We start from the raw sequence: 12,625 nt of genomic DNA on the forward strand, positions 1-12,625 counted from the left end.
AGCAACCCGCAAAGGTGACAGGGAAACACTGGAGCTGGATTTCTCGGCAGGGGAAAAGACAGCGTCTCTCTCAGTGCGTCAGCGGGAGGGTCGGGTTCCTTCAGCACTTGCTACAGCAGGGCGTCGGGCAAGTAGATAGTCGATCTGCTCCAAACCACAGTGTGTCTTGCTAGGGCAGATGATGGTATATTTATACCTGGAAGGTGCCGAGTTTGACGTAAGGTTGGACATAAGACGTCACTAAGAACTCGCAGTTCTTTCAGGACTCCTGGAGTTCTAGGACAAATCAATACAGAAGCAGGGGGAATTCCCGGGCTTCTGGAGGCTTGGTTTATCTAAGAACACGCTGTGCTTTCTAGGAGTCTATGGGAGTAGCCTTGCCGTATTTGGACTGCATTGGCTATGTCTTAATATGGGTATGATTCTTATACCTATATAAGGATATGATTTAATATAACCACATAAGGGCATAAATCGGGAATATTTAACTAGTGTCCTAGATTCGTCTACAACACCCACTCCACGTATAATGTCCATCATTACTAAATACTAAGCAATTTGAAACATATCTATGTATGTGTTTTCCATCCCACCCCAAAATACATAAAATGCATTTGAAATTGTATAAACACGAAAAATGAGTATTATACTGTACGTTTTCAAGCAGTGGTATCATTCAGATAATATATTTTTAGTACATTGGAATATTGACTGAATGTAGCACGAAATTTACATTTATGAAATGGCTCTTAATACAGAAGAGAGGGTCAAGACCATTTCATCACATATTTATACAAGACTGTACATGTGCTAGAGGCTAAGTCAAAATATTGTCTCCAGAGTTCTCAAAAATAGAAATCTTGTTCTCTAAGAATAGTTCTACTTTAAGCAGAGTATCATGTGCCAAAAGGTAAATATTTTAGGAACTGGGAAAAAATTATTTTCGCTTTCAGGGAAAAAATAGTTCCAGAGTTTTTAGAAGTTCTGTTTATCAAAACTGAAGGTCGAATTCAGAGTTCAGGGAACGCTGTGTGCTCGTGTTTTCAAAAGCTATTCTCGTTGTTATGAGAGAACATTAATTCAGATAGGCTGGCAAAGAATTCATCTACAACAGTAGGTGAAAGTTGTACCATGTCCGAAAAAGTAGAAATAGTGCATATGTGAGAAGCATTGCCGTCATCGGTGTCTAGATCAGCAATGGTCACAGAAGGTTGTACCTGTGTGCCGCTTTCATCTCCTACCTCACCGCCACCTAATCGTAATGGTGAGGTCTTAACGAATGCCGTCATCAGAATAGGTAGCCGCTGGCGACAACACGTTGCATGAGCCATTACCGAACCAAGCAAAGTATCGATATCCATAGGTACTGCTGATGGGAGTGTGAGACAGACGTCTAACATGCATTCTTCTACACAGAGCAGGCATCGTAGAACAGGTAGGATGCAATCTTGCCAGATTTGTCTGAACGAAAAAAACAGGTAGTATTTAGATCTCTTAGCTGAGCCAAGCCGAGGACTTTAGTAATCCGATCTCGGTATAGCATTGCTAGGATAGTTTCTTCCATTGTAGCCTGTGTTTTGTCTGTGACTGGACTTGCCATATCGGAGCAGAAGGAACAAAAATAAGATTCCTGCTACGAGTCCTAAGATGAGAGGCAGGCCGCCGAACACAGAGTGCACGAAATTCGGGAAGATGCTCAGGACTGCTTCAAAGGGTGCTAACAGTCCCAAAAAAACTGTCTTAAATACATGTGCGATGCCACGGGTATCAGACATGTTTAAGATTTGACTTAACATTTCTACGAAATGCACGGGGCAATTTGTTGATAATAATGCATGTATCTCTGCTGCTGTCCTTGCGACTTGCAGATCATACGTTTCTCTAGATGAGGTTAAAGGCACAGTTGTTTGTAAAAGAATGGACTTCATTCTGCTTAAAGTATCAATTTGAATAGTAGAGATATTCAGAGAAGGCCATATTGTTGCCTCCTTGTCTGGTTTGCTGTTTGGATACAATATTTGCATACAGCAAGTGACCCTGGATGTAACACTGACAAGATAGGCGTTCCTGGCAACAACAGCTGCGGTCACTTAACATAACGTAACTGTCGTTGGAAAGTTGTCTGAAAAAAGGCTCTATTTGTGTAGCAGGGGTGCCGTGCAGGTGGCATGAAAGGTTATTTGATGAACCTTCGCAGGCTCCATGCAAGTTAATTCCTTTACACAGAAGTGTACCGCTCAGTGAATTTTTACAATCGTTACCACTAAGAAATACCTCTTTTTCCCCCCCACTCCAACATCTATGTGTGTAAGGTAAATTCCAGGTTGACTTGATGTACCCTTTACCCAACCTTTCATACAGGCCCGCTGGTATGTGCTTTTGGCAAAATTGAAACTGAAAAGTCGTTATCGGAATTGTAATGGTGCCATGTATTATCCATTCAATGACAGGTTTTTCGGAGACTGTCAATGGTAATCTTTCTAGTTTTTCAATGCTCAGCACCGTATAGTCTGTCCCTCTTTGTGCCAAAGAGATTTGTTTATCTGTAAGGTTAAAGACAGAAAACAATGACGTTGTGTTGATTAGACGCCATGGCACGTAGCCTGAACGGAGATTTTGTAACGTCCAGCCTAACTGTACAATAGAACGTAATTGGGACTGGCCATGTTGTAACATTAGCATATCCTGTTCTATTATATCAATAGCAGAGGATACAATGCTGTCCAGTGAAAAAATTCTTGAGGACAGAGTCATTTACCCATTGTCCACTACAGAGAGTGTTTTTTCTAAATTAATACGTTCAATTTCTCTTATTTTTTCAGCAGTTTCAATTTGCGTTACTTTCCAAGCTTCGTTGTAAGCAGCATATATACCGGCGTATATGAAACGTTTTTGACGCTGTTTGTGAGGTCCCAATAAGAAATCTCGCAAGTCGGCACCTTCTTTAAGTAAGGTCAAGTGTTGCTTAATTTCAGGTAGTGTGGATTTCTGTAGCTATTCGAGGCATAGTTTTCCTACACTGTATGTTGTTATTATCCCTGGATGTTGTCTCTCTGAATATCTTGGGTCAGGCCTGTTCTGTTTGAACCCCTGTGTTTTGTTCAGGAATCTATCTTGACAGTTATTAGTGTCTGTGGGCCAGATCAACCATTTTCTCCAATCAGGATTAGTTCTATTTTGTTGTAAATTATGGGATACGTCTATCTCCACATCTGTAGTGCTATTACTATCAGGTATGGGCTTTGGTATAGACGGTTTGTTTAAGTTCTTTATCCTGGCTAGGCCAAGACAGGTTGTTTGTTGAATGGTGTCAATCAGGAACATTATCTGTTCTGGTATCATGCAGGCTCTGAATAATTATTCTAAACCTTGTACCTGCAAGTCTTTTGTACCCCAGACAGTTTTTGTCTCAATGTTGTTTTTCCAAAATTCAAAACCAAATGTAGACAATTGTTCATAAAATTTTGCAGAATATATCAGTTTAGTATTTGTCAACATGTTTTTCATTCCTATCTCATTTATAGTCTTAAAATAAAACGTTTCTGGATCAGTTATGTTAAACCCTGAGAAGTATGGGAATTTCTCATAAAATGTTTTCGAGCTGCCTTTTGGCGGTGTTGGACAATGTTCCCATTGATTGTATGTGAAAACATTTCTAGGATTAGCAGATTTATGCAAATAGTGGTGCCCATAATGTTTAAAGCAATGCATTTCTTCATAATCTGATGAACCTTCTAAATAACCATGTTCTGTAAATGTTGCTGACATTTCTAAATCTGAAATCATATTATTATTATTTTCAAAGTCCCAATCATCAGAGAAAGTACTAGGTGATACAAAGTCACTTAATGAAACCTTGAAGTGGTGTGGATATTTCAACCGGGCCATAGATGTCATAATCAGTAGCGTCCCATGCTACACCACCAGGTATAGGAATGGCTGTGATGTTTACTGATTATAGTTCTCTTTTTTCAATGTGAGAAGATCTGTGAGGCTTTAGAACCAAGTTGATGTTCTGACTTGCTGTGTCCATTGTACTGTATTTTCCATCAATCATTCTTCCCAAGCTTAAAACCAAAATTAGCCAGAGTAGGAGGAAAAGTACACCTAACACAATCCACAATTCAATCCATGATGAAATTAGATATGTTTCTCCAAGTTGATGAAAGAGTTCAGTTATTTTTTCTTTCAAAGTTTTATTTGCTGGCATTCTTCATGTTCACTTGGATCTTCAGAAAAGTCATCGAAATTGATGAAGTAACCAGATGCAGTTCTATCAATTGTTGGAATTGCTTCAGGATTCTTATTAATCTTTGTAGTTGCTTCTTCTTTTGTCATATTACTATAGTCAGAGGCTACATCATTGTAGACAGGTGTTTCTTGGCGAGCTGGTGCAATTTGGGTTTCGAAAGGCACAAGTTCCATGGCTTTGTTGCATAGTCCTTCTCTGTTCACTGCGGGTTTATCAAATGTGATTAGTCTCTCAATTTGAACCTCTTGAATTGTAGCAAGGTTTGGTCTTCTGCTACATCTTGGGAGTTCACTGGGCCTACTACTTATTATTGGCTACATGATTGCGGTTTTACCAGGTCGATTGATACAACTCTGTTCTCCTTTTTACCAGCAAGGGGCGGTAGTACTACTGATCTTGTTCCGCTGATAGCTAAGACAGGTACTGATTTTCTGTACGAAGGCCCAAATTCCTTCTTCACCGCGATCTTTTCTCTGACCAGATCCCCAATCTTTGGAATCCAGACAGGTCTTGCTGGGACAGGTGTTTTTTCTTCAGTGGCCATTGGCTTTAGCTTTGTGTTATTTAGACTTCTTCTTTTCTCATTTAAGTCCTGTAAAACAGTCAAACGATCTTTGATATCAAAGGTTTTTTGTTCCACCACTGAAGTCTGACTATTGAGGTCTTCGATTATCATTCTTGTACCAAACAAAAGTTCATATGGAGTGATTCCACCCAGAGAATGTCTTGGCAGATTATTAAGACTACGTTGGACACTTATTAGATGTTTGACCCACCCATCACCCGAACCTAATACCCTCGCTGTTATAGATTGCTTTATGTCACGGTTTTTTCTCTCCACTACCGCATTTCCCTCAGGATGGAATGGACTAGAGTACCGCAATGCAATGCCCAAGCTGGCCATGACCTCCTTGTAAGCTCGAGAGCTAAACGCAGGACCCTGGTCAGAATGTAGCATGCCAATTGCGTATGTGCCGATAAAGACTCACAACTCTTTTATACCAGTTCTGGCGTCAGCCGAGCGCTGGGGCCACATCCAAATGAATCTCGTCTTAATATTTATGGGATCGCATTTTTCCATGTGGAGGTCTGCGTGTAGATAGCCTAATGCTGTCTAATGGAGGTGTCTGGGCTGGTATCTGGTCCGGTTCACAACTGCGATCTCTATTGCAGTTCTGACAATCCATTGCAAAGTTATAAATTTGCACCCTCATCCCCGGCCACCAGTATTGTGATTGCAATTCAATTAGAGATTTCAAGATCTCTTGGTGCCTCAGACCCATTCCATGTGTGCTTCTTGAATCAAGTAAGCCCTCCGGTTCGTGTTTGGAATTACTCTGTCCCCCACTCCAGGGATTCGAGCAAAAGGAACGGAGTTCGCATCAATTATGTATGTATTATTGAGTGGATATTTTAGAGGTAATGCCGCAAAGTCGCCTGTTAATGAGGCTTTTACTGCGAGCATGGTTTCTCCATCTATTTGTTTTTTAGAATGCTTTTTTGTAGCTACGGAAACCGGTTGAACAGCTGCCGTTGTGGCTTTTTTAGCCAATGAATTCCCTGCAACGTGAATGCCATCACGTCGAAGACTCTGGGTATGTATCACGTGAGTCTTTCGTAGTTCTTTCTGTAAAATAACTACTTGTTCCCATAGTTTTTTATGCTTTATTGTGACACCTGTCTCATCTTTGTAACCGTTTTCAATCCAGGTCTCCATGAAATCATTGTAAGACTGGACGCAGAAATGCGAGTTGCACACTATTAGTGTGGGGAATTCGCGATCGGCATTTTCAAGCGCCATCTTTAAAGCTTGTAGTTTTTCAGTTTTAGTGATCATTGGTCTGAATTTACCTATGCGCCAGCAACCTTTAACAATCGCTCATGATGCATTGTAAACTTGTTTATCCACAATGTAGTGTTGTGCAGATCCGTCTGTGTTGATTACACAGGTGTACTGTTCGAGAGGCAGAATTTCGATCGACAGAGGACATTCATGTTCGTATTCTAGATGTTCTAGCTTTTTCATTTTGGGATCAAATGCGTGTATCACGTCTGTTGCAGCAAGATAATTAACCCATTGTATCCATTTTGGATCTAATGCCATAGCATTTGGAATGCTCAGTCTTGTTACTGCCTCAAGGGCTGATACTGCTGTTAAAACAGATATGCTCTTCCCTTGGGCTAGGGCTCTTTCTTTTGCTACAGCAGTTTGGACTGCAGTCAGAATTTTTTCAGTAGAACTGAATTTATTTCAGCTTGTGTGTACAAGTGTGATTTATAAGCTATTGGTACCGTTTCTCCCTCATTAGAGGTCAGGTACGTAAATCCGCATCTTCCTGGGATGACTCGGATTACAAGGTTGCGTTCGTTTGCGCGTGTTTGCAGTTTTGTTTTAGTTAACATGCCTGTTTGAATTGATCATAAAACTTTTGTGTGTTTCTGTGTCCAATTAATTGGCTTGAAATCAGGTTTTATTAATTCGTAGAGGGGTTTAACACTCTCTGCGTAGTTTAGAATGTAAGTTCTTCCGAAATTCAGGAAACCTAGAATTTATTGTAAGTTTTTCAGCGTTTTTGGAGCCTGGAGCACTGCACACTTCTCTAAGAAGTTGTCTGCTAGGCTTTTGCCTTCACTTGATAACTCATATCCTAAAAATAGGACAGTGAGGTGGGTAATTCGTGATTTTTTAAAGTTGAATTTGTACCCTTCAGATGCGAACCCAAGTATAATGGTGTTCACTCTTTTCAAGTGTGTCTCCAGGTCATCGTCTGTAAGATAGATGTCATCGACATAAGATAATGCCTCATCATCATACATTTGTAGTAATTCTGTTACCCTGGCTGAAAATAATCCTGGGCTGTTCTTGAATCCCTGGGGGAGACGACAAAATTGCTCTTGGGCCCACATACTGGAGAAAGCGGTCAAATACCTGCTTTCTGGTGCAATTTTTTGACAGAAGAAACCATTTGAAATATCTAATGTTGTTTTATATTTTTTGCGCACAATGTTATTCATTAGTGCTGCACTGTGTGAGTTTTGTACTGCAAATCTTTTGCAACAAGAGTTTAGGTGTATGTAATCCAAAACTAGACGATATGAATCGTCTGGTTTGGAGACAGGAAACAAAGGGTTGTTCATTTGTGAGGTGCTTGTTTCAATCACCCCCTGGTATTCAAATTGATCTAAGATCTCTGTGACTTGTTTTTTAGCTTCTTGCTTAACCGGATACTGCCTCTGTACAGTAGGTTGATTTTTTAACTGAATTTTATGGTGAGGAGAATCCTCATCCCATCCTACATGATTTTTATATAATGCAGGGGCTTGGGCCACTGCCCATTTTCTAGCATATGTGTATTTTTTATGAATTGGAATGTGATTTGAGAAGGCAGGTTGTAACAAATTGATGTCTTTAATCCAGTATATGAAACAGATTAGGTTTATTGAAGATAAGATTCAGGTCATGTAGATACAATAGAATAAAGTAGATACAATAATAGAAACCCCGCCAGGAGCAGATGGACTCCAGCTCAGCCTCAGATGTAACTGTCCCTGCTTTCAAGCATATACAATTGGAACACTATGTGACATCATAGATGCCTGCTGAGCAAGTAATGACAAACACTAAAGAAGGACAGAGTAGAAATGAAAGCAGGATGCAACACATCTCCCCCCTTGACAAAATAAAACAAGATAAGAAAACAAAAGAGAGAAGAAAAATTGATAATAGAACATACATCATATACACAGTAAAAATACTGGTAAAGTAAAAGAAAGAGCTAAAACATCAAATGGTGAAAGTACGAAGAAAATACAGTCACCCACAAGGTACAAAATCCACAAGAATGGAAAAGAATGGATTTGATAAATTAAATACATCTGTAAGACAAATCCACAAGAATGGAAAAAGATGGATTTGATCAATTAACTTCAGATCAAATTAAATACATCTGTAACACAAATCCACAAGAATGGAAAAAGATGGATTTGATACATAAATAAGAACTTCTCTACACGTTAGATCATTTAACTGATTCATATCAATGAACAACCTTCCTCTCCTTAAAACATCAAACAATTTGAACACCTCTAAAATATTAGAGCACTTACGTGGTTCAATAAATAAATAAAAGATAGCGAACACAAGTGGTTCTACAAATGAGCAACCTGCTGCGCTCTAAGCATAAAAGATAGCGAACCCTTGTGGTTCTACAAATGGAACATAGCGAACACCTGAGGTTCTACAAATCAAACATAGCGAACACCTGTGGTTCTAAAAATGAGCAACTTGCGGCTCTTTAACCTTGAATAAAATGAACACCTCTAACATATTAGAGCGCCAAAGCGGTTCACATCCTAAAATAGAGCAACTTTCACTCTCAAAAACCTCGAATAACTGAACACCTGTAAAAATATTAGAGCACATTGTGGTTCAGCTAAATACTAAAACTCTTCAAAATATTAAAATTTCTCAAACATGGCTCATCATAAGATGCCAGCCGTAAACACATAAAATACAGATTCTACATATGGAATTGTATAAAGAATGGAGCATCCCAATAAATGAGCACAAAATGTGGCCCCGCAAAATACACATGAAGTCCCAACACATGAACAAGTAATTAAATGTAACTGCAATCAAACATGCAATCTACATCAGATTTAAATAAAACAACGCCTCACAACGTACACATTCAATAAGTCCCCTGAACAACTAAAAGAATGTAACTGCAAACACACATCTTGAAATGAAAACTGAGCACCTCAACCATAGTTGAGCATATAAAATGGCTCATTCCATTAAAGAAACTAACTCACCTGAAATTTGAATTAAAAACAACAGAGCACCTCAACCAATGTTGAGCATAAAATGGCTCCCTCCAATAAAGATACTATCTAACTGTAGTATTATAAGCTCCAATACACACATGCAAAATTAAAACAACTGAACACTTCAACCATAAAAGATACTATCTCACTGTAGTATTATCAGTTCCAGTACCCACATGCAACCAATATAAACATGTGCACTCCTTCCCAAAGAACACCAATATGAAACTCCACCACTTATTTCATAAAACCAAAAACAATAAAATGTTAATATTCTTTTAAGCAATAAAATGAGTAAGCAAACTCCGGTGAGCGATCTCTCACCCGAGGTCTCTGTCTTTGAATAAAATGAACATAAATGCCATAAATTTGTATATGTGACATAATATAGAAGAAGCTCCGGTCCGAAATGTTGATCCGATGCCTTGCAGAGGTGTTGTCATGGTGATATAATCTAAAATGGCCGCAGACGTCGTAATTGCGTCCTTTTTATGAGAAGTTGGGCTTGTAGAAGCAACGTGAATGAAGCGATGCAAGCATTGGTTTTATCGGGGAATCAAACAGAGCCATTGACTTAAGACTTAGCTCGAGATCGCTCCGCTCGAGCCCAGTTCTGAAGGTAACGGTAACTTGGCTTAACTGTAAAAATACTTCAATTTTTGTGACATCCGATGAGGATTGAAATATTGTTTAAATAGTTATTAAAACGTTGTAATCACACTGCCAGACATCGAAACTGACTTTGAAAACAAAGATGATCAAAATCTCCCTATACTCGTAGGAAGGCAGGAAACTAAGCACCAAAACAGTTCCACTAGATGGCGTTTGAGCCTCACACAGTCACACATTACTTGCAGACGAAAAATTTGAAAAGACAATTTCCTTTCCAGCTTCAGTGTAAATATTGCCACTTGCTCCTCACGCTGTCATCACAGTTTAAATATAGATCAATAAATGATCTCTTATACTTGTAGTAAGGCAGGAGACTTCAGTGCAAATATTACTGGTTGCAAGTACCAAGTGACACAATCACAATTATGGAAATTGTTAACCATTGAAACACACTGATGTCATTAGTCTGTGTTCATAAACTTGTGAGAGTCTCTGATAACAGTCGAAACGCTGCATTCACAGTTTGCCTTGCTCTGCCTTTCATTAACAATTAAACACGCAGCGATGTATCAGGCACTTCCTTAATTACAGCATCATTTTTCTTGACAAGTTTTCTTCTTGTCAGGCTGCACATCGTTTTCCCAACAACTACGTGTGTAAAAGTGCTCAAATCCTCATTCTTCTCTCTGGCAAGGTTGCTTTCTCACTTGTAATATCTAATAATATACAAATACTGCGCATCCACTTCCTCACACTTGATGGCAGACTTTTAAAATATGACAGACATCAAAGTTCAGTGTCTAGTTCTCAGGTCAATAATGTCCAAATCATGCAGTTAGAATTCCAACACCCTGGGGAAACAGGCTGTCCAGATCACAAAGGACACTGGTGGGGTTAACCAGGGTGCTTTCATTAAATACCTTTTCCTCTTTGGGTTCAAAAAGTTCTCCAGTTGCAGTAGTCTCAAATTCTTAGTTGCAGTAATTCAGTCTTTTCTTCATGCATAGGCTCTGTACCTCGTCGCCAAAATTGTAACAAATTGATGTCTTATATCCAGTATATGAAACAGATTAGGTTTATTGAAGATAAGATTCAGGTCATGTAGATACAATAGAATAAAGTAGATCCAATAATAGAAACCCCGCCAGGAGCAGATGGACTCCAGCTCAGCCTCAGATGTAACTGTCCCTGCTTTCAAGCATATACAATTGGAACACTATGTGACATCATAGATGCCTGCTGAGCAAGTAATGACAAACACTAAAGAAGGACAGAGTAGAAATGAAAGCAGGATGCAACACAGGCATAATCATTTCTTCGCCATGTGGGCACTCCCTGACAAACTCTGGTGGCCAGTCTTTCTCTGCTAGAAGGATATCATAGCCTTTAGATAGATTGTCCCAAAAGAGACCTCTTATTTTCCTAGTTTTGTCCCCTTCTATACGTAATGTTATTTCATATAATTTATTGGGTACACTAACTCTGGTGTCTGGAGTTTCCACCTGAATGTATTCATTCGTGTCCACTGTCTCCAGAAGATTCATCAGGATCTTGCGAGCTATGGTCACTTCTGCTGGCTGTCGAGCATTGTCTGGGCCCGTTCTCCGTTCTTGAGTTGTGTCCACAGAATCCTCAGCATGTTTTATTTTAATACTAGCTACCTTCTTTTTGGGAAATTGTAATTCTTTACTTTGATGAGCAGGTTCCTTGTCTTTGGACTTGACGCGCTCTACTTTATGTTCTGACCGTCATCTTCTTTCCGATTTTTGTGAGGAAGTCTGAAAAGATCGAGAGGGACGTGTATCATTATCTTGATATCTGTCAGGTTTTCTTAAATTGTCCCTATTTCTAAGGTTGTATCTATTTTCAGAGGGCTCCCATTGTGGAGACCTGTCTCCCCGACCTGGAGATCTATTTCTCCATTGGGGAGACCTTCCCCTGGACTGAAACTGTTTTTCTCTGGGAGTGATTTGTTAATTGCCCTCCCATTTCTTTTTATAGTAAGGAGATTATTCTTAATAAAGCCTTTTTCAGGATTTTCAGTTAGTTATGGTTTTAGTGGTTTCCCACCCAAACTATCTCTACCTAATTCTTCATAGCACTTTTCAATTATTCTGGCAAGTTCAAAAGGTTGTTCTGTTATTTCTGTTTCTTTCAATTTTCGGCGGATCGCCACAGATGCTGCTTCTCCTTTTATGTTGGCTAGTAGTATAGCCGAGACTTGCTTAAAGTCTTTCAGTAATTTCATACTTAGATTTAAAGCAGGCTCTGGACCGTATTCATTTTGAATCTATCTTAGTGCGTCTGGTATAACCGCCATAGACGGAACACCATGTGTTTTTGTGTATATTGAAGCAAAGACAGTTCCCCAAGTGTCACAGTCCTCCACATGTGGTGCGATCCCCATTGGTAGACAGATTGTCAGAATTCTGTGTTTTTCATGAGGTGTACTATCAGGAAATACTGCCTCTATTTGAGTAATTTTTTGTGCTAACCAGAACGGAATTTGTTCCCGTTTTGCGGGTAATTTGCCAATGACTGATTGTATAGTCTGTGGTGTAATTTTGTTTGTGTTCCCCTGGTGAGGGGTGTGCTGTGGAATTCTTATTGCTGGTTGGACTGTTAAAGTCCACATGACATATTGGACCAATTGTCTATGTATTTTAATTAGTTGTTTTAGCTGAACTAAAAGTTCTCTGTCTGACATTGCTTCAATGTCAGGATGTGGTGTATAGCTGGCTAGAACCGGTCATGTGGCTCCTGGTCTACCTAGTGGACCGAGCCTGGAAATGTGATTTTGATGTTGTAGGGCACCATTAAACCAGAGCTGATGCTCTTGGTAAGTTAGTGGAATTTCAACGTCCTCGAAAGGGACGTATTCCTCCGGAGGTTCCTCTGTTTTGTAGTAGTGGAACTCTCGTGTCACAGCATTTG

This window comes from Lissotriton helveticus, chromosome 3_1 (assembly GCF_964261635.1).
Source record: "Lissotriton helveticus chromosome 3_1, aLisHel1.1, whole genome shotgun sequence".
Taxonomy (NCBI): Eukaryota; Metazoa; Chordata; class Amphibia; order Caudata; family Salamandridae; genus Lissotriton; species Lissotriton helveticus.